This window comes from Myotis myotis, unplaced genomic scaffold (genome assembly GCF_014108235.1).
Source record: "Myotis myotis isolate mMyoMyo1 unplaced genomic scaffold, mMyoMyo1.p scaffold_m19_p_8, whole genome shotgun sequence".
Taxonomy (NCBI): Eukaryota; Metazoa; Chordata; class Mammalia; order Chiroptera; family Vespertilionidae; genus Myotis; species Myotis myotis.
The window spans coordinates 56968351-56989381 of record NW_023416390.1 but is presented as its reverse complement, the minus strand read 5'-3'; the positions used below and the strand labels follow the sequence as shown (position 1 = coordinate 56989381).

Below are 21031 nucleotides of genomic sequence, written 5' to 3'. Positions count from 1 at the left end.
AATATTCCCCTCCCAGCCCAAGGTAATTAATGATCTGCTTTCTGCCTCTATAGTTTTTTTTTCTATTTTGGAAGTGTTATATAAATGGTGTTATGCAAACTGTGTCCTTTTGTGGCTAGCTTTTTTCCTCTTGGCATTTTGTAGCACGTATGGGTTATTCATTTATTGTTGAATATTATTCCATTGTGCCACATTTTATCTAATCATTAGTTGGTGGACATGTGAATTATTTCTAGTTTTTGTTTTTCTTTTTAAATTCTCACCCGATCATATTTGTCCATTGATTTTTTAGAGAGAGTGGAAGAGAGAAGGAAAGACTGAGAGAAATATCGATGTGAAAGAAACACATCGATTGGTTGCCTCCTGCACAAGCCCTGACCAGGGCCTGGCTGGGAGGAGCCTGCAACTAAGCTACATGCCCTTCACATGAATCAAACCCAGAATCCTTCAGTCCGCAGGCCGATGCTCTATCCACTGAGACAAACCGACTAGGGCTAGTTTTTTCTTATTATGAAATAATACTCTTATTATTCATGTAAAAGTCTTTGTGTGGACATAGGTTTTAATTCTTTACTAAATTACTAAAAGTAGAATTGCTGGATAAGTCATAGGATAAGTTTGTATCTATATTTTAAAGAAACTATCAGTTTTTCAAAGTGGATATACCAATCATCAATGTATTAGACTTCCAGTTTTCCCACATTCTTGTCATTGCTTGATATTATCAATCTTTTGCTTATACCCATTCTAGTGGTTGTGTAGTGATATTGTATTGTGGTTTTAATGAGCATTTCCCTAATGATTAATTAGTTGAGCATCTTTTCATGTGTTTATTAATCATGTGCATAACTTTTGGTGAAATGTCTATTCAAATATTTTGCACATTTTTTTAAAATATATTTTATTGATTTTTTACAGAGAGGAAGAGAGAGAGATAGAGAGTCAGAAACATCGATGAGAGAGAAACATTGACCAGCCGCCTCCTTCACATCCCCCACCGGGGATGTGCCCGCAACCCAGGTACATGCCCTTGACCGGAATCGAACCTGGGACCTTTCAGTCCGCAGGCCGACGCTCTATCCACTGAGCCAAACCGGTTTCGGCATATTTCGCACATTTTTAATGGAGTTGCTTTCCTTCGTACTTTGATGTTTAGAAGTTCTTTACATTCTAGTTTTGTCCTTTATCAATTATGATTAGCAAATATTCTTTCCTAGTCTGTAACTTATCTTTTCATTTTCTTATTGTCTTTGGAAGAACAAAACTTTTATTTTTTATTAAGTTCCATTTATCAATTTCACAACGTGGTATCATATCTAAGAAATCTCTGCTTAAAGCAAAGTCACAGAGATTTTGTATTATGTTTTCTTCCAGAAGTCTTATAACTAGTTCTTAGGTCTATGATTTATAATGAATTAATTTTTCTATGTTGTGTAAGAGTATGAGTTCATTATTTTTTTTAAAGGTATTTTTATTGATTTCAGAGAGGAAGGAAGAGGGAGAGACAGAAACATCCATGATGAGAGAGAATCATGGATTGGCTGCCTCCCGCAAGTCCCCCACTGGGGATCAAGCCTACAACCCAGGCATGTGCCCTTGACCAGAATCAAACCTGGGTCCTTTCACTTTGCAGGCTGATGCTCTATCCACTGAGCCAAACCGGCTAGGGCTGAGTTCATTATTTTGCATACAGTTGTCCAATTATCCCAGCAACATTTCTTGAAAAGACATCCCTTTCACCATTGAACTACCTTGGCAACTTTGTTGAGAATCAATTGACATAAATGTAAGGATGTATTTCTATAACTTTTCTATTTCATTGATATAAATGGCTATAATTATGCCAATATTATATTCTATTGTATCTTCATAGTAAATTTAAAAATTGTATGTTGTAACTCCTCCTTTGTTGTTTTTTGGGATATTCTTATGTATGTTCATTTTAAGATTGGCTGGTCAATTTCTACAAAATGTGATTGCTGGGATTTTGATAGGTATCACATTGAATTTATAGATCAGAAGTCTTTATTCCTAGATAGCACATTCTTTTTCATGTTATTATGAATGGAATTGTTTTCTAAAGTACATTTTCAAATTGCTAGTTCCTAACATAAAAATAGTTAATTTTTGTATATTGGTCCTGTGTCTTGTGACTTCGCTAAATTTTTTTATTACTCCTAGTATTACTGTTTGCTTTTAATATTTTAGGCATCTTATTTTGGGGGCATATTTCTTTTTTCCCTCTTTGATTTCAGAGAGGAATGGAGAGGGAGAGATAGAAACATCAGTGATGAGAGAGAATCGTTGATTGGCTGCCTCCTGCACACCCCCAGTGGGGATCGAGCCCGCAACCCAGGCATGTGCCCTTAATGGGAATTGAATCTGGGACCTTTCAGTCCACAGACTGACACTCTATCCACTGAGCCAAACCAGCTGGGGCTGTTTGTTTGTTTTTTCTTTAGAATTTTCCATATAGGATCATGTCATCTGTGAATAAAGACAGCTTTAATTTCTTTCCCAATCTATATGCATTTATTTTTTTTCTCTTATTGCATGGCTAAAACCTCCAGTACATTGTTAAATGAAAGAGATGAGAGTGGATATCATGCTATTTTCAATCTTTGAGAGAAAGCATTCCGCCTTTTACCACAAATGCAATGTTCGATGTAGGTCTTTTTTTGCTGCTGTTGTTTTTAATTTATTTTTTATTGTTGAAAATATTAAATATGTCCCTCTTTCACCCCCATCATTGATCCTTTCCACTTTGCACCCTCCCCTAGATATACTTTATCACATACTTTATCCCTCCTATTGCTAATTTGTTGAACACTTTTATCATGAAGAGATGTTGGATCTGGTCAATTGCTTTCTTGAGTCTGTTTTCATCATTTTTTTTTCTTATTTTAAAAATCCATTAAACTACAGAAAAATATAGCAGTTCTTGATGTCTAGTTTCTGACAAAGTAATGTGCTAGCAGATGTTGTTGACTTGCTCACCCAATCCAACCCCAGAGATGCACAGAAACTGTAACCAGCTGTGGAGAAGCTCTGTGGTGACAGCTGACCTAGTGTATAAAGGAAACGGGGTCCCAGGAATGGAAAGGGTCAGGTACCATGGCTGGAGGACAGGATGAGAAGAGGGCTCTTGCATGTGATTGTCTTTCTCTCTGCTACTGCTCTAGTCAGCTGTTGCCACCTTTATGAAGCAGACATTGAGTTTTGAAGTTAAGAAAATAATGCCTGGTCGGTGTGGCTCAGTAGTTGAGTGTGGAGCAGCCAATCAATGTTTCTTTCTCTCTATCCCTCTCCCTCCCTCCCTCTCTAAAATCAATTAAAACACATAAAAAAAAAAAAAAAGAATGAGCCCTGGCAAGTGTGGCTTGTTTGGTTGGGCAGCAGCCCATGCATGGATAGGTTCCCAGTTCAATTCCTGGTCAGGGAATATGCCCGTGTTAGGGGCTTGATCCCGGGTAGGGGGCATACAGGAGGCACCCAATAGATGTTTCACTCTCACAATGCTGTCTCTATCCCTAAAAATCAATAAAAACATACTTAAAAAAAGAAAAGAAAATTAGGAGGTAATATTTTCTGAGAAAACTTCAAATCTAGTATTTTCTGTTGTCGTTAATCCTTACCTGAGGATAGTTTTTCCATTAATTTGTAGAGAGAGTGTTAGGGTGAGGGAGAAGCAGAGAAACATTGATGAGAGAGAGAGAGAGAGAGAGAGAGAGAGAGAGAGAGAGAGAGAGAGAGAGAGAGAGAGACATCAATTGGTTGCCTCCTGCACATGCTCAGATCTCAGCTGGGGATGGAGACGGAAACTGAAGTATGTACCCGTGACCAGGATCAAACCCGTGACCCTTCAGTCTGCAGGATGATGCTCTATCCACTGAGCCATATCAGCTAGAGCTTCAAATGTAGTATTTTAAATAGCATTTAGTATAGTGGTCATTTGATGTTCTAGGGTTGGCATTGAGTCAAGAGCTGCTTCACAAATGGTTGACTTGCCAGGTATCCTGCGTCTTCTGACAGCCTTCTTTTGCTTTGGGCTTCACTCAAAGCTGGCAGCTGTATGGGTCCTGTCCAGTAATTAGCACACTTTCAACATAGATCCATTTATTAGGACTGCCACCTTAATTTCTGACAGATAGTTTTGCCAGATATACAATTCTTAATTGAGATTTTTTGTATTAACACTTTATGTCCTTGACATCTTCTAGTTTTTTGTTTTGTTCTGTTTCTAATAAATCAACTGTTAATTTTATTGTGGTTCCCTTGTACATGATGACCTATTATTCTCTTGCTGCTTCAAAATCTTTTTTTTTTTTTATTTTTATTTTTTTTTTTATCTTTGGTCTTTCAGCAGACTATGATGTACCTAGTTGTGGCTCTCCTTATGTTTATTCTATTTAGAATTATTGAGTTTCATGGATCTATAGATGAAAATTTGGAAACTTTTAGGCCATTGATTCATAATTTTTTGTTGAAACCAGAGCATTTTAGATAAAATATTATAGCAATTTGGGACAAAGTCTGGTTTTCCTCTCGAGAGGCTTTTTAAAATTGCTGCAACTTAAACTTCATAACCTGTTTTCTCTGAGTTGTGGAGCCACTGATCACTGATGTCTCTGATAAACTTTCCTATTTAATTTTAATTTTTATCCTGGCTCCTAAAAAAATTAGTATAAGTGTATAAAATAAATATAAATTTAATATATTCCTCTGATATCAATGGTGTGGCAAAATGATTCTACCCTAATTAGGCAATTATATTGTTCATTTTCTCAAAGTTCTTTTCTTGCTCCCAACTTATAAGTTGAAGCATATAAAGCTTTGATGTTGTAGAGTGGGGCTAAATAAAGATCTTTTGTCCAAAGTAGATTGGCAATATTTGGAATTAGATCATTCACTTTCTATTCTTTGCTTGTTAGAAAATTTTAGACTGTTGTGCTTCATAGTCCAATAAGATGGTCACAATAAACGTTTTCTTTTTTGTTGTAAAATATTTGCATAATACTTTTGTGAAATCTTTTGATTGTAAGGAAAAGAGGCTCACTAAAGGCAACCCAGGAAAAGAATGGCTTTGGGGGATTATAAGAAAAATAAATCTTATGGAAAAAATATGAAGCATATTCTGGCTTCATGGGGAGAATAGTTGAAAGGGCGAGGGCTACGCCCTCCATCTTACCCTGGATCCTCCATGTTGGGGCAGAGGCCATGTGCTCAGAAAAGTGCCTTCTTCCCGAGCCCAGGCCCCTGCTGGCCACGCCCAGGATTTCTTTGAACTAACCAATGACAAGCAAGGGATGTGCGCGCCATAGAGATGACCACATCCTGTGTAACAAGACCCGACTTGCGCCTGGCCAATTGGCAGGGCCACAGCCAGCTCCCCTCCCCTCACTATTAAAGCCCTGATTTTCACACGGGTCTCACTCGGTTTCCGGTCGCTGCGTCGACTGGAGGCCCGGGTCGGGTTAGCTAACTCAATAAAGGACCTTCTGCTTTTGCATCGGACTGACTCCCTGGCATGGTTTCTTGGGGATCTTGAATTCTGGGCATAACATTTTGGGGGCTCGCCGAGATCCCCAACACCATTGGGGGACCCCCAGTCCGGAGGGCCTGACTGACTGCGGTAGGTCTTGTTTTGTTTGTGTCGTGTGTTTTGTTTTGTATCTATCCGGTGTGAGCTCACTTCTGAAATCTGTAAATGCCTGTAATAATGATCTGAGTGGATGCACAAGATCAACAGGCGGGAGGAGCCGGGGGACGCTCCAATCCTCCATTTGAAGGGGTATAGCTTTGCTTCCTCGGAGTCGGAAGGTCTGTAGGAACCCCTCAATCTGAGAAAAGGCGGGTCGCTCCTGCTGGTTGGCGCGCAGCCATCGTCTAGCTTTCGGTTTTTGCTTCCATGGAGTTGGAAGGCTGTACTTTTTTGGGCCCTTTAGTTGTTTGTGTTTCCGTTTTATTTTGTGGACTTGCTGGATTAATAATTTCAAGGAGATTGGGGGAGGCTTTAGAGCTCCCTCAGGAATGGGGAAGTTGTTAGGAATTGAATGGATTGTTTAAACTCTGAATGGATGTCTGGTGAAAGTGTATGAATGTGGAGGGAGGGGGACTGCTCTCACCCCTCCTTTGTGTGGCGGTCGGACGGCCGCCTGAGTGAGGGTCTGTGGAAACAGGTCACCCCCTCCCCAAGTATTCTAAAATTAAAATCCTTCTTGTAATTGAAAAGCGTTTACAAATTTATAAATGCATCCGGGATTTCTGTGCACATGTAAAGGGAAAAGGCCAGTTTAAAAACGAGTGCGCATAGTTTTGAGCTGGACTTGACTTTTTGCTGTGTACAGAATAAAAACCCAAGACTGTTTTGGTCTTTAAAAAGGTGGAGATGAACCTGACAAAAAAATACAGGCAGGTTTCCCAAGGCGATTTAAAGTAGCTTTTGAAATTTCCCGCCCTGAGGCAAGTACCACCAGGAAGTTGATAGTCAAGTTTACATGTGAATAGCTATGGTTTTGTTTCTTGACTTCCCCAACAGGAAAATTGTGACCATTTTAGCAGCTATGCCAGGCTTATTGGCTGGAAACTTAAAACTTTTACGTGCAAATCATCTAAAAGCATTGAAATTTGTAATACTGAAATGTTGATCTAAATATGCCTAATATGAGGTCTAAATGATAGAAGTTAATCTGTTAATTGAAAATGCCTTTGCTTATTAATCTGATTGAGAAGAGAGGATTGATTTTGTGACCTCAACTGAAGATTTTTAATACAAAAACCAGTTTAAACTTAATTGATATTAAGATAATTATAAAAAGTATAAACAGCTAATGAGATTTCTGTTTGTCTACAATATAATGTTGGCCATCTACTTTTAGGGGCTTTGGTTTGCTCTGTCAGAGAACAGTGGACAGCCACAATGTTGAGCTGCCTGACTTGGCAGCCGCCATCTTGGAACAGCCCCTCCCTCTGACTTAGCCAATCACAAAAGGAGTGTCTGCTCACTGAGGCAGGATGGGATTTCAGCGGTAGAGTTTTAAGGAGGAGTTTTACTGCAGAAATGCGGATGGGGCAAAACGTGTGCTAGCCTCGAGGATTTATTTAATACTTAATAAATTAGCAATCACGGTCTTAATATAATTTCAGTGGTATGATAGCAGTAGAACCACAGTTATACACAATATCATAAACAAATTAAGAGTAATTGATTCCATGGTCAAGACTAAATCCTATTATGTTGAGAACTGTTTTTAAGTGTTGAAAATGTTTTCCTAAGTTTTACCTAGGTTACCCAAGAAAGATTTTTCTTTTTTCTGTGTCTCTTAAAATGTATTGCTAATCACCTAAGAATTAAGGCTAAGAGTTCTAGCTACCTGGAAAGCATGGCCTTGGTGTAATAGGAGAAAAAAAAAAATGTTAAATGAATAATATACCAGTGAGCTGGGACTGGTCACTAATAATGGATTGTGAGAAGGACTAAACATGGCCTAATTTCTCCTTCCTTGGTACCCCTGAAACGTCAGAGGATCCAATGTGTTTAATCCTCTTGAAGGACAGTGAATGGTTCTTTCCTTCCTCTTTAACTTTTAGGGGATTGTAGCAAGAATCTCTAAGGGTTTTAGAAAGATAGAAAAGAAGCATTCCTAGACAGTTTTCTACCGCCTCTGTTCAGGGACTTGTTCTGTATCTTGACACAACTGAAACTGATTTGTTGGTATTTTGTGATATAAATGTGGCATGCAACTCAAAGTTCTTAATGGGGAATGTATCTAGTTATCATGTCTATTTAGTCTTGATTTCCTTGTTCAATATGAGTACCGTTTCTATCTGGATGAGACATAGGTCAAGAATCCCATCCTGGGACGTGGGAAAGGGAGGCCCCCACATCTGTTCCTGTCAGGCCCCCATCAGGGGACTTGGGCGGTGTTCCTGTTACCTGCTCAAGATCCCAAGACTGTATTTGTTTATGTAAGTGTGGAAATATATTCTGTGCTAGGTTGGGATTTTGGAATTCTGGGGTAGATTTAAAAGATATTTGTGACTTTTCTAGTCTGATTGGGACATTTAAGGGTAGGGCTCACAGTTCCTCAGGGCACCATGGGCCCTTCCCCCTGCCTGTGCTGAAATAAATAATACAGGCCAGTGTCATTTAACTTGCTGGTTAAAGGAAAACAATGGGCCTTAGAATCTGTAAAGGTGGGCAGGAATGAAGCTGGTCAAATGTACTGAAAGAGTTTGGTACCTGTTGCTGCTAGCAAAGGAGGGGCTGATACCCACTTCTAGCGCACTCCCTTGAAAGAGGCCTGGTTGCTGCTCTGCCACAAAGGGAACTGGTACAAAAAAGAAGAGTGCCGTAACTGATAAACAGGGTTACCTAGAAGCCATCAGGACTTTGAAGTTCTCCAAGAGAGGAGGAATCTGACTCGGAGACTGGCGAGGACTGGGTGGCTTTTCTTTAACAATCTCTTTCTTTGAGAGGGCTCCAGAGGGTGCAGGAGGACATTTGGCCGCGCCTCCGCGCCATCTACGAGACCAGCCCAACCCCAACTCCTCATCAGCACAGACCAGGATATTGGGTCCACGTCAGAAGGCACCACCGGGAGACCCTAGAGCCATGTTGGAAGGGTCCCTACACTGTGGTGCTGACGACCCCCACCGCTCTCAAGGTAGATGACGTCGCAACCTGGGTCCATCACACTCACGTCCGGTCAGCGGATCCATCCATGATCCGGAAAGACTTCATCACCAAATGGAGCATCGATCGAGATCAACGCAACCCGCTCTACGGCGTGTTTGACCTGCCTGATGCCGGTAACATGGCTCGCGATCACTCCTGTCACCAGGAGCCCCCACAATACTGTGTAATACACTTAGATAATGCCTGCATCTTCATGGACATGGCTCCAAAGAGACAAGGACAATTTATAGGATCACATGTTTAGTAGCAGAAGATTTGGCTGCCTGAAGCGGCCATGATGCCAATATTATGTTTCATTGTATTGATATGTTATATTAACCTTTGATTCTTTTGCAGGTTTGAATGTATGTTGGCTGTCCTGGAAGGGAGCTGTGTGGGGTGACCCCCAAAAGTAAAGGGTGTCTAGCTGCCAAGAGGACAAGTGCCCAACTGGGCAGGGAAGGGTGCCCATCAGGTTTTGGTCTCTGTTGAGAGACAGCTAACAGTTGACAGCCTGTAATACTGTCTTGCAGGCCTGAGTCACCATGCCCATGTCAGGGGTAGTAAAGCTGGAAAAAGCCTGTTTAGATTAGAAAGTCTGAGGCATGGACCAACAATTACTGTTTTGTTTTAAATCCATGAAAAGGAATTAGCAAGGAAAGTCAGAAAATCTTAGAGTAGATCAGTATGTTTTTCTCCTTATGTAATTCCTCCGAAATCTGGCAATGCTAAATAAGTACGTTTCTTTGCATAGATCCAATGAGACTGATTCCTAATAGTGGTTTTATTAACGGAAAACTTTGACTGGAGTATCATGTTTTAAAGAGCCCTGTCTGAACTCTAAAGACTTGAAGCCACTAAGAATGCCACGAAGAAAGCCTGGTATCCTGCTTGGGAGCCCTGAAGACGGCTGGCGCTGGAGCGTCAGGCTGATGCTCTACCATCACTGGCGGTTGGTAAGAGTAGAAGGGGAGCAGTAAAGATGCCTCTGCATCCCTGCGGAACCCCCACACCCTCTGGGCCGCAACAAGTAGGAGGGCTACTGAGATGGGCCTTAAAGCCTGGAGCGTGGGCTCAGGTGGAGTTGCTACAGGTGAGGGATTCACCTAACTCCGCAGATACTGCAGGCAGGCCTGATGGCAGCTGGATGGCTTGGCTTCCTGGCCCTACGGGGCACATTAAGGTTCAACCATGAAATTCCAGCAAAGGTAGTCAGTTACCATTCTTGTTGTGTTTATGCAAACATCAGGACAGTAAATAAATTAATCTTGATTTGGCTTTTTAATAGCCATGGAGGAATTTTAAGAAGAAAAATCCTATTTCAATAGAAGTTGTTAAAGCTAAAATGGTTTCTTTCCCTTCCACCGGACCATTTGTTACGTGTATAAAATAGTTCAGTTGATAGTTCTGTGTGCTCACTACGGGCCCCTAGCGACGGTGAAATAAAAGTGCAGTCCGTCTCATGATTGAGCCGGAAGTTCCAAGACAAGGGGGAAATGAAAGGGCGAGGGCTATGCCCTCCATCTTACCCTGGATCCTCCATGTTGGGGCAGAGGCCATGTGCTCAGAAAAGTGCCTTCTTCCCGAGCCCAGGCCCCTGCTGGCCACGCCCAGGATTTCTTTGAACTAACCAATGACAAGCAAGGGATGTGCGCGCCATAGAGATGACCACATCCTGTGTAACAAGACCCGACTTGCGCCTGGCCAATCGGCAGGGCCACAGCCAGCTCCCCTCCCCTCACTATTAAAGCCCTGATTTTCACACGGGTCTCACTCGGTTTCCGGTCGCTGCGTCGACTGGAGGCCCAGGTTGGGTTAGCTAACTCAATAAAGGACCTTCTGCTTTTGCATCGGACTGACTCCCTGGCATGGTTTCTTGGGGATCTTGAATTCTGGGCATAACATAGTAACTCAGAAACCAATAGGACCAAGACAGTTGCTCTTTCTGGCTCACTTGTTCTCTCAATTCCAAATTTCCAGAAGAAAAATCTGATTGGCACTGTTAAAGGTTATGGGTCAATGGTCAGCCAATGAATTGGCTACATTTGAATCAGGTCCCCGCTGGGGCAGATACCATGACCAGATGCAAGATCACGAAGCACGCAGGGCTGCCTACTTCAATGGCTATAGATATAGGTACTTGGAAACATGTCTGTTATACTCACCAGATGTTTGAAGCCTTTCTGATTTTATGAAGTTGTTAAATTCTCATGATTATACTGTGTTCCAAAAGACAGAGCAACCTGAATGTTTCAGATGGAAAATATGTAGGTAACCCTTACTTAACCTGCTTGAAAAAGCTGAGTGTCAACTGCTTTCCCTCATACACAAAATTTTATAGCCTTAGCTCTGAATGTAACTTCATGCCAAAGTACATGCAACCAGTCTTTATCACACTGGTCCGCTCCCTCATAGAGGGGTCCAGATAAGATCTGAAGCCTCTTCTCTCTTCAGAGGCTATGTGGCAAAAACTTCTACTCGGCTCTGCCACACATTACCTCACTTTTCCACATTGAACCTCTAGCCCCATCTTTTTCTAATTACCTCCCAATATTACTGCTTCCAATTTTTCATCGTGGGAAGTCAAATTCTTCCAAGGACTAAAAAAAAAAGCATTAATGAAAGTTAGCTTTCCTTAGCGTGAGAGGCACTTCAGTAGCCTAAGACACTGTGAAGGATATGGTCATGACCACAATAAGTATCCTGTCCTCTAGGGGGAAGGCTCAAACACAAACACATATTCCATGGGGTAGAGAGTCTTAAGTGCCACAGTAATGTACTAAAGCAGAACTCATCCTCTCAGGAGGGAGGTAAAGTCAGGAAAGCCTTTGCAATTGTGTCAAGTAATTGTTGGGCTGGGCCCCTAAGGGCAGAGGAAGGTTTACATATTCAGTGCTGGGCTGCAGGAGGGGCACAGTCAATTCTGAAATCCTGAGCATAGCTTTTGTTAAGCTCTAGCACCCCTTCTCTAGACCAGTTTGTTAGCTGCTTTCTTTGCTTCATTTGCAACCTGCCTCTGTTTTAACGTGCCTTTGCTAAAACACACAAAACCCCACTATCAATTTATCAGTGTACTTTGGGGAGCGATTATCTTCACTGCCCTCACCTTCTCCAGAGACATCCTAGAATGAAAAGAGACCGTGTTCCTGCTGCCCCCCTTTCCTCCCTGCCTCTGCTAATAAGAAGCAAGCATTGAAAAGTTACAGAGTTTTCATAATCATGAATGGTTCAGGTTGACTTCTTTCTGGGGTGGTAACTGAAAAGTTCCCGCAGATTTCTGAAGTTTACGTTTGTTCTTGAGGGTGGAGCTCACGAAATTTCCTTTTTTCTAACCTTCCTAACTTGCCCTAGGCCTCTCTACCAGCCCCTCTTCCCACACCTACTTCCCAGGGATGAGACCCACCCAGGTGATGCAGCCACAAGGTAAAAGCTCCCCCTTCTCAAGTAGCCATTTGCATTTCTATAGACCCTCGGGGCGGGAGACAATGGTCTCTACCCCTCACTGGAAATCTGGAATCCAGGCATTGCAATTTGCAAGAGAAGGACACTTTTTTTAGTAGGAGACAACTTTCCTGGCAAAGGAATTCGGATTCTGAGGGAAAGGAGCACCATCTTCACAGATGTTTAGGTTGTTTTCAAACACCAGAACATTGGGGCTAAAAAAAAGAAGCCTGGAGAAATTCCCTTCAGACGGTTTTTAGGTGAAAGAAAATGCCAATAGATGAAGATGGATATAGGAGAGAAGGGAGGAGCTTTTACAAAAGGTCAGGTATTTAAGGTATAGGGGAAAGGATGTAATACATGACCAAGGAGAAATTATAATCAGCAAAGCAAAATGGTGGAGGATAAGGACGACCATGCTTGAAAGCACAAGTGGAGTCTGGGCGCAGAAGGGAAGGGTGGGCACCCCTTCGCAGCCAGATGCAGTGTAAAAACTGAGAATGAGGTTTAGGAAAATGAAATTGAGGAAGCTCATGGTGGATGCCTCAAGTGGGAAGCAAATTTGTAACCAGACAACCAAGGGTTCCGGGCTACCTGTCACTACTTGAGCCAATTAAGCAGAGACAGGGTTAAATCATATGTGAGCATTTATTCCAATATTGCCGGCAGCCTGGGAGAGCAGCAGGTCATCCACAAAAATCTGCTCTGCACCCCACCATAAGACAGCTGCTTATGTTGGATAGAAGGACAAAGATTAAGTGGGGAAGTAGGAATTACAGGCATCGGAAAGTAGGCACAGGACAATCAGCACAAGCTACAAGTCATGCCGGCTGTGGGGAGAAGGGGATCGAAGGAGGATGGGCACCTCTGGATCAGATTACATGTAATAGGGGCAGTGGGTTGTAAAGACCAGGTGCCTCCAGGACTAGATTGTTTCCGTGATGAGGCTGTAAATCTTTCCATAATGACAGGTAGTTCTTGGAAGGAGGATGGACTGTATTCCCTTGTTAGCTCCCATGTGCCAGGGCCTACAACTCCCAGCCAGGTTAGAATGTGCTTTCTCTAATCAGTACAGAACCATCATGGCTAACAGAGCATGATTAATATTTCTTATAATTGTAGCTGGTCCCCAATATTCTATTTCTGCCCCTAACAAATTCATTTGCAGAACTGGAAGAAGACCAAGTACAATGGGGGTTTAAGGACAGCAGAAATAGGACAGGTTTGGGACAAGTGCCCTGGGTAAGTGTCCTGGATAATCACCCTACTGGATGAGAAAAGGACTTTAGAGGATCAATGAAGAGACAATCAAGGTTGATAAAAGGGTGAGGACTACGCCCTCCACCTTGCCCCAGGGTAAGGGCTATGCCCTCCATCTTACCTTGGCCATGTGCTCATCAAGGCTTCTTCCCGGAAGCCAAGCCTCTGCTAGCCACACCCAGGACTTCTTTAAACTAACCAATGACAATCAAGGGAAGTCGCCATAGATATGACCACATCCTGTGTAACAAGACACCGACTTGCGCCTGGCCAATCAGCAGGGCCCACAGTCCTTTCTCCTCCCCTTACCCCAACCCCCTATAAAACCTCTCTCCACACAGAGTTTTCTCTCTCTCTGCCACTGGGCTCACCATTGCATCGGTGAGTGTGGTCGGGGAGCCGAACTAGTTGTAAATGAAGGACTCTTTGTTTTTGCATCGGACTCGCTGGCTCCCTGGTGGGCTTTTTGGGAACCTTGAAATCTGGGTACAACAGCTGAAAAGCATAAACTTTTAGTGGAACAAAAATTTTTAACTTTATCCAACAATGCCTGGTAGTACAGGAGTAAGCTCAAAAGAAAGCTTTCAAATGAGCATAATGATTATGAAAAAATAATGTTAAATGAAAACATTTTAGGGACATTACTCATGGTGGATTTTAGTAACATTTTAAACTACAAACATGAAATATATGATATCAAAACAGCTTTCAAACATATGACCCGAGAACACCACAAAAAGAAAAGATTACTGGAGTAAAAAGATCAATTGGTTCTTGTTTTCTTCTTTCTATGCTAGCCTAAGGCAAGAAAAAAGAAAAGGTTTTTTTCTTTCCATTGGACACATCTTCCTTTCATCCAGTATTATTACATTTTTTAAAAACCAAATCATTGATATCTTGTTAGTGTAACAGGGAATAAAAACTTTACATTTCTCTTACTAATCATTGAATAGAACTGAAATAAGAATGTACTCACCAAGGAAACTAGTAAAAACCTATATAAAGCAACCTATTTTAGTAAATGCTAACCCCAACTTATTACTCTAACCTGATTTCCCCCCTCAAAACTAGAGCTTGTGGCCCTACCAGTGGTCGGCAAACTGCGGCTCGGCAAACCGTGGCTCTCAAGCCACATGTGGCTCTTTGGCCCCTTGAGTGTGGCTCTTCCACAAAATACCGACTTCTGAGCATAGGCCACGAAGTTTCAATCGCACTGTATGTGCGCCCGCATGTGGTATTTTGTGGAAGAGCCACACTCAAGGGGCCAAAGAGCCGCATGTGGCTCGTGAGCCGCGGTTTGCTGACCACGGTCCTAGCCAGTTTGGCTCAGTGGCTAGAGCATCAGCCTGTGGACTGAAGGGTCCCAGGTCTGATTCTGGTCATGCCTGGGTTGTGGGCTTGATCCTCGGTGGGGGGCATGCAGGAGGCAGCTGATCAATGATTCTCTCTCATCATTGATATTTCTATCTCTCTCTCTCCCTCTCCCTTCCTCTCTGAAATCAATACAAATATTTTTAAAAAACAAAAAGAATAAAAACCTTGAGCTTGTGTATGGCGAAGGCCTTGGGGGTGGCAGATATAGAGTGGAGGGGGTAAATGGGGAAAAAGAGGGGACTTCTGTAATACTTTCAACCATAAAGGTAAATTAAAGAACAAAACAAACAAACAAAACCTAGAGTTTGCATGTTAGAAGTTTTTTTTTAATATAATTTACAGGAATCTGCAGTTTTAGTTTCTGTGTGAACCTAAGGAGCAGCCTGACCTTAAGACACCCTGCCCCAGGAAGTCAGCTGACAAGCAACCAGCTGGCCCACTCACGGATGCTGACCATAAAGATCTTATTCTAAGAAACAAAATAACTTTCTTGATTAAATAACATATAATGAACTATACTTCTCCACAAGTTGGGGAACAGGATGTATGCCTTAAAATAAAGGCCTGGCTAGTCATGCTTGCCTTAAACTACTAACATCCTTTTTTGAGCATATTGTAGAAATGGGTTGTTCTGGATGCTGCCTGGGTCTGGGGTGGCTAGAAGTTAACACAATACTTCAGATGACATTAAAAATCTATATCAGGACAAGCAAGAATACTGCCTGAAGGTCGACAGCCCCCTCCCCTTGATTTCTTTGTTCTGCTTTCCCTCTCCTTCCTGATAAAAACCCTTGCCTACACAGAGATGTTAAGATGGTTTTTCAGGACAAGAGTCCACCATCTTCTTAGGTCACTGGAACTTGAATAAACCATTTTCCTTCTTACCAGCAACTATTTCATGAGTTTGGCTTTCACTGAGGCAGGTAGCCAAACATGCATCTGTATTCATTAGTACATTAAAAGTGAGTCTTATTTATTAAAAGTTGCATTTTATTTTGTCTATTCTCCCATAAACAAATACTAAAACACTCAGAAATCAAAAGCATAATGATCTAATTTCCATGATGGCAAATGAGCCACCACTCCATGACCCCTGATAATTCCTTCCCAATTTGGGAAATGCTTAGGGGGAACACTCACATATTCAGCTGTTTTGTTCTGCAGTCCAACCCTGCATAGGATTATCGACTAAGTTCAATTTTACTACAAATTGTGAGAAATATTTTTCTATTCAAGGAACCACATTAATAATTCTTATCTATGTTTATAATCTTCAGATACAATAAGATAAAAAAACAAAGCATATCATCTAACTTAAAACTCAGGACAATCATTAAACATATATAGCTTGTACACACATTAATCTGTTTCTCTCAACAAGATATTTATAATTTCCAAAATCCTATTAGCTTTTTCTCACAGTATGGTCCCTCCAACTTGAGGGGCAGTAACATAAACACAGTCTCCTTACTAAAGAGATTAGTATACCGTAAGAAGGAACCTAAGAATATCAGCGGCTATATGATAGAGCAATGTAATGCTTGAAAGCCTAATGTATTCATGAAGATCCACTTTAATAGCCAGTATCTAAATATGAAAGTTATTTAAAACAAATTGGTATTGAAAAATGAACACAAAGTAACTTTAAATCAAAGCTTGTTATTAAAGCATGTGATTTTTGTGTGTACTGATTCTATGGCTCAGTGTTATCAGATTTAGAGATAAACTGGAAAATACCCAGAAAATAAAATCCATCAACTGTAATCTATTTCCTTTACTCCCTTGTGAAATCATTAGAAGCATGGATTTACTCTGTCATCCGTGTCTTTCCCCACCTGCAACCTTTTAAGGGAAAGAGCAAACACCTGTCAAGCTCATAGTGCTAAATGCACACACAGATGGGTGTTTAATAAATATCTTTCAACAGAGAGATTAGAGGTTTGCTTTGGGAAGCAGGGAACACATTATCGTAAGTGTTGAGCTGATGACATCCATTATACAATACTTCAGCCTGTTCCTTTACCGAAATATCATTCCAAGGAAATCCTTTTTGAGTACCCTTTAGGTAGGGCTCTAAGTTTGAAGAGCCAAAATTTGAGGCAAGATCAGCCCCAGGGAAGGGGGAGTGGTTGGGATGAACAAGGAAAATTCGGGAGTTTCAGTGACGTCAGGAAGCAGCGATTTAAGGGATGGGGTGCAAACTCACCTGGAGACGCAGAAGCTGCACACATGTCAAAGGTCAAAGAGCATAACCTTTGGGGCTCCCCAGCCGCGGGGAAAGTGGAACACTCACTCCTAGGTTCTTACATTCAAGTATTCGTTTAGGGGGGCTCAGCTGTTCCTACTTCTGACGCCAGGGGACAAACCCTACCTTTCACAGGTGGCGCTGACAGAGAGGCAAAGCGCAAGCTGCTCCAGATTTCAGAGCCAGCTCCCGGGAGTCCCCTGGTACTTCTTTCCCCGGCAGCCTCCCGCGCCCCAAACCAGAGACCCCTTCACCCTCGCTCCACACCTTCTCCAGGCCCTCTCGCTCTGAACAGCATCGGTCTCTATGGCGACCTGAAACCGCAGTTCCCATTGGCCCGTTCAATATGAGGGCCGGGCCAATAGGGAGGGCCAGCCTTTTCTTCCCGACCAATAGGGTTGGCGGAGACCAGGTCCGGAGACGGCGGCGTGCTGACGTTCCCGGGAGTTCGGGGCTGGCTGGGCAGGCGGGCTGGCGGCTGGGCGGGCGGCGGCGGCGGCCTCTGGGCAGTAGAGGGGGCTCCGGGGCTGAGTGTGTGGTTGCCGGTCGTGGAGGCGGCACCATGGGCACGGGGTAGAGGGGCCAGTTGGCCACCGCCGCCGCCGGGGGTGGTGGGAGAGCCGCTTCGGGGGAGGGGGCGGGTGGGGGAGGGAGGGGCGGGCGGACGCTCGCCCGCGGCACTTGTTTAATTTTTTTCGGGTGCCGCAGCGGCGACCCATCGGCGCTGATGTCCCTCATCCCCGGAGCAACGACGGCCTCTGCCTAACCTAGAAAGTAAGTGTGCGGGCTCGCGGGAGGGCGCGGAGACTCCTGCCCACGAGGACCTCTGCCCTCGCGCCCCAGCCGGGACCTGCCTGCGAGGGGTGCGGGTGCCTCCCTCCCGTTACTCCGTCCCCACCGCCTCGCAGCCGCCTCGGCTTTCCTGCCCCGCCTCGTGTTCCTGCCCGCACTCGCCTGCCTGCTCCCCTCCCCCCGGCAGGCGCACAAGTTTCACCTCCATTTGCTTTTCCCGGTGGATGACTCTCCTCCGCTCTCCCTCACCCGGGCGCGCATGACCCTCTACCCACGTTGGCCGTTTCGGATCCAGAGCCCCCAGCCCCGAACTTGAGCACCACGCCGAGTCCCCCTGGACTTCTGCCCGGAGGTTTCCCCGCTCCCGCCCGCCTGGCACTCCGCCCTGCGCCCCCAGCACCCTGAGGCGCCCGCCTTCCCCAGCTTTCGGGGCCGTCTGCCCGTCCCTCCTGCCCAGATCCTGCTCCCCGCCCCCCCTCCCCTTGCTCGCACGTCTCTGCTGCCTGCGCCGTGTGGCCCCCGAGTCCCGCGCTCCTGCGGGTCCTGCCGACCCCGCTTTGCCCAGTGCGCCCCTCTCCTCGCGGCGTGGGTTCCCGTTCCACCCCTCCAGCTCCCAGCCCCGAGCTGCCCCGGCCGTCCTGCGCCGCCGCGTCCTCCTCTCCCTGCCGGGAGTAGAAGCGGAGCTGCGGCACCCCGCTGGCGGCTCGGGTGCCCTTTCCCGGCGCTGGGGCTGCCCGGCCGGCCCTCTTCCCTTTTTCCCTTCCCCGGGAAGCCGGGGGGTGAGCGGCGGGCCGGGATTTGGCTGTGAGCTGGCTGGGTGCGACAGACAGCGAGTGCGGGCAGTAGATGCGCCGCGGCGGCCGTGGCCGCTCGGGGCGCAGCAGTAGGCAGGTGTCTGTGTCCGGGTGGGGGTGGGGGACACGCCGCCACGGGCTCCTGGGCTGGCGACAGATTGTGCAGGAATGCGAGGAATGCACCAGAGGCATAGTCCACAGGGCCCGCCGCGGCGGCACTAGCGCCTTCCTCGCCCAGCACCCGCCGCGCAGCCAGAGGTCACGGGAGCATCTTCGAAGCTGGTGAGGTTCCCTCGACTTCTCTCCTCCCCTTGCCTCTCTCCATGCGGCAGAGGGGGCAGCCGAGGGGAAGCGCGGCAGTTCTCTTGGGCTTCAGCTAGGCTTTCGTTTGGGTTTTTTTGCTGCATTGGTCTCCAGGACCGTGAATTTGGGGCTGATGGCAGTGTAGCCAAGGTTATTGATCATTGCACAAGATTCTTGGCAAGTTTGGTTTGCAAGGTTTGAATGGTGCCTGTTTTTTCCCCCAACCCCAAGGGTTTTCTGAAAACCTGCAGGAAAGGGTGCCGAAGGTTCTCAGTGTAATGAGCTTGCAGCTCTATCAAAAAATGCCTGTTAATGCTCATGGACAGGGATGTAGTGCAAAAGAGATCTTGAATGCATCACTTTGCTGTCATAAGAACTGTAATTTTTTTTTCTCTCATCATACTGGGTTGTGTTTAGACCTCTTATAATACATAATGAATAGAAACAGAGAAGCAGTGTTTGGTCAGCGATGGGACAGATAGAACTGTCTGGTACAGTTAAATTCGGGGCGTGTCAGTTACCATTGCAAGTAACATGGGGATAGCAGAGTCATGTATATTTAAAGATGTAATTTATTAGTTGAAGTCGCAGTTCTTTTTCTCTTTGTTACTACGTTTGAAAAATAATGAACATACCCCTACAACTTTAAAAAAATGGTAATTATGTGTAAATTCAATACTGATTACTATGCATTTTTGGTCAAATTTTATCTTCTTTAAAGCAGAAAGACAAATGTATGACAGAAGATGCTTTTCCAGAATTAGGCTTAGATACTTTTCTTTTTAAAAGGAAAAATAAAGGCTTGTTTCTCTTTCTGAATGCAGTATACTGCTGGTTTCTGTGAAACAGTTATGGAAAATGGCATCACGAAAATGAGGACAACTGGCTTTCAAAATAAATGTTTCTGGATGTTGAAAAGCATACTATGTGTGTGACACAGTTTGCTTTGGAGGTTGAGTTTACTATAAGCTTCTCCACACTTGGTTATTTTGTATCAGATTCAGGAATATAAGTTGATTGCTCAGCTGCCTTCCAACACCTACTTTGCTTGAATCAAGGGCATTGAAAAGTATAAGATGATCACCTTTTAGTTAAAGACCTAATGGAAAGGAGAAATAGGAAAGAAAAACACTTTTGCACTGAGAAAGGTTGTGTTTTTTGGCTGCTACTGTTTTTCAGGTATGTCCATAGTTAAGTGGACCTGTGGACCTTCCAATTTAGAGGTTTAACTCTACATCAGCGATTTTCAACCAGTGTGCTGTACGAATCATGCAATACCTGAATATTTAGTGAGGGACACTGACTGAACTCTTTTCCCTTAGATGGTCAAATTAAAAAAAAAAAAAAATGACAACAGCCAACACAGCAGCCTTCCAGTGTGAAAGAATCAAAATTGTCCTTTTTTTTTTTTTTTTGTCAGATTGGCAAAAAATATATATATTTTGGTGTACTGCAGAATTTTAGTAATTAGTTTATGTGTGCCATGAGATATAAAGGTTGAAAAATCGCTGCTCTAAATTATAGTTAGCAACACTGCAGGATATTGGGAGGTGTTTGTAGATGCCAACAGGAACTATATTATGTAACAATAAACTAGTATTACAGCAGAGTTTAACATGTGCTTATTTGATTTGATGTGAAGATTAGAAAGTAAAAGCACATTTAGTTTCTCTACTACATTGGAAATTGAAATAACCCCTTCGAGTATATGGTTAACGTATACACAGGGTTGGCTGTGCAAGTAGTTTTACCCATTTAAGTAAAGTTGGGCTTTCAGTTAGAAATATAGTCTATATGTTATACATACTTGAAGAGAGGACGTTTTAGAAGAGGTTCACAGTCATAGACAACAAATTAATTTGACCAAGTATATTACTTCACCATCCCCCACTGTTATGTAAGGAAAAGGTGTGGCATTTTGAATCTTTCTTACTGAAGATTGCCAATGGGGGGGACTAAGTGTCCAGTTACCTTAATTCTTACCTATACTGTTTTTGGAGAGAGATAGGTGAGTAGGGTTGTGATGGAAAGCATGAGAGAAGGTAAGTAGAAAGGGGAGCAGCTAGCATTCATCCAGAAAAAAAAATATGTTAATTGCTTCATTTACAAGCTGAATAAACCAAATCTAATTCTGTGACTAGTTCT

At 43.7% G+C, this 21031-nt stretch overlaps 2 protein-coding genes across 5 annotated transcripts in view; one reads left to right on the top strand and one right to left on the bottom strand.

Annotated features, from left to right (window-relative positions):
* Positions 1-17274, bottom strand: part of CCDC148 (coiled-coil domain containing 148) — a 226082-nt gene extending 208808 nt beyond the window's left edge. Inside the window, exon 1 of the mRNA XM_036320389.1 lies at positions 17124-17274. The gene's annotated coding sequence lies outside the window, so the exon portion shown is untranslated. The remainder of the gene's footprint in view (positions 1-17123) is intronic.
* Positions 17275-17621: 347 nt separating this feature from the next.
* The window catches only part of PKP4 (plakophilin 4), a 247690-nt gene continuing 244280 nt past the window's right edge, over positions 17622-21031 (top strand). For 2 of the 4 annotated variants that reach the window (XM_036320377.1, XM_036320375.1), the window contains exon 1: positions 17622-17771. The gene's annotated coding sequence lies outside the window, so the exon portion shown is untranslated. Of the gene's footprint in view, positions 17772-18715; positions 18866-21031 lie in introns of those variants that run through there. The other 2 variants (XM_036320386.1, XM_036320376.1) reach the window with 2 other exon arrangements.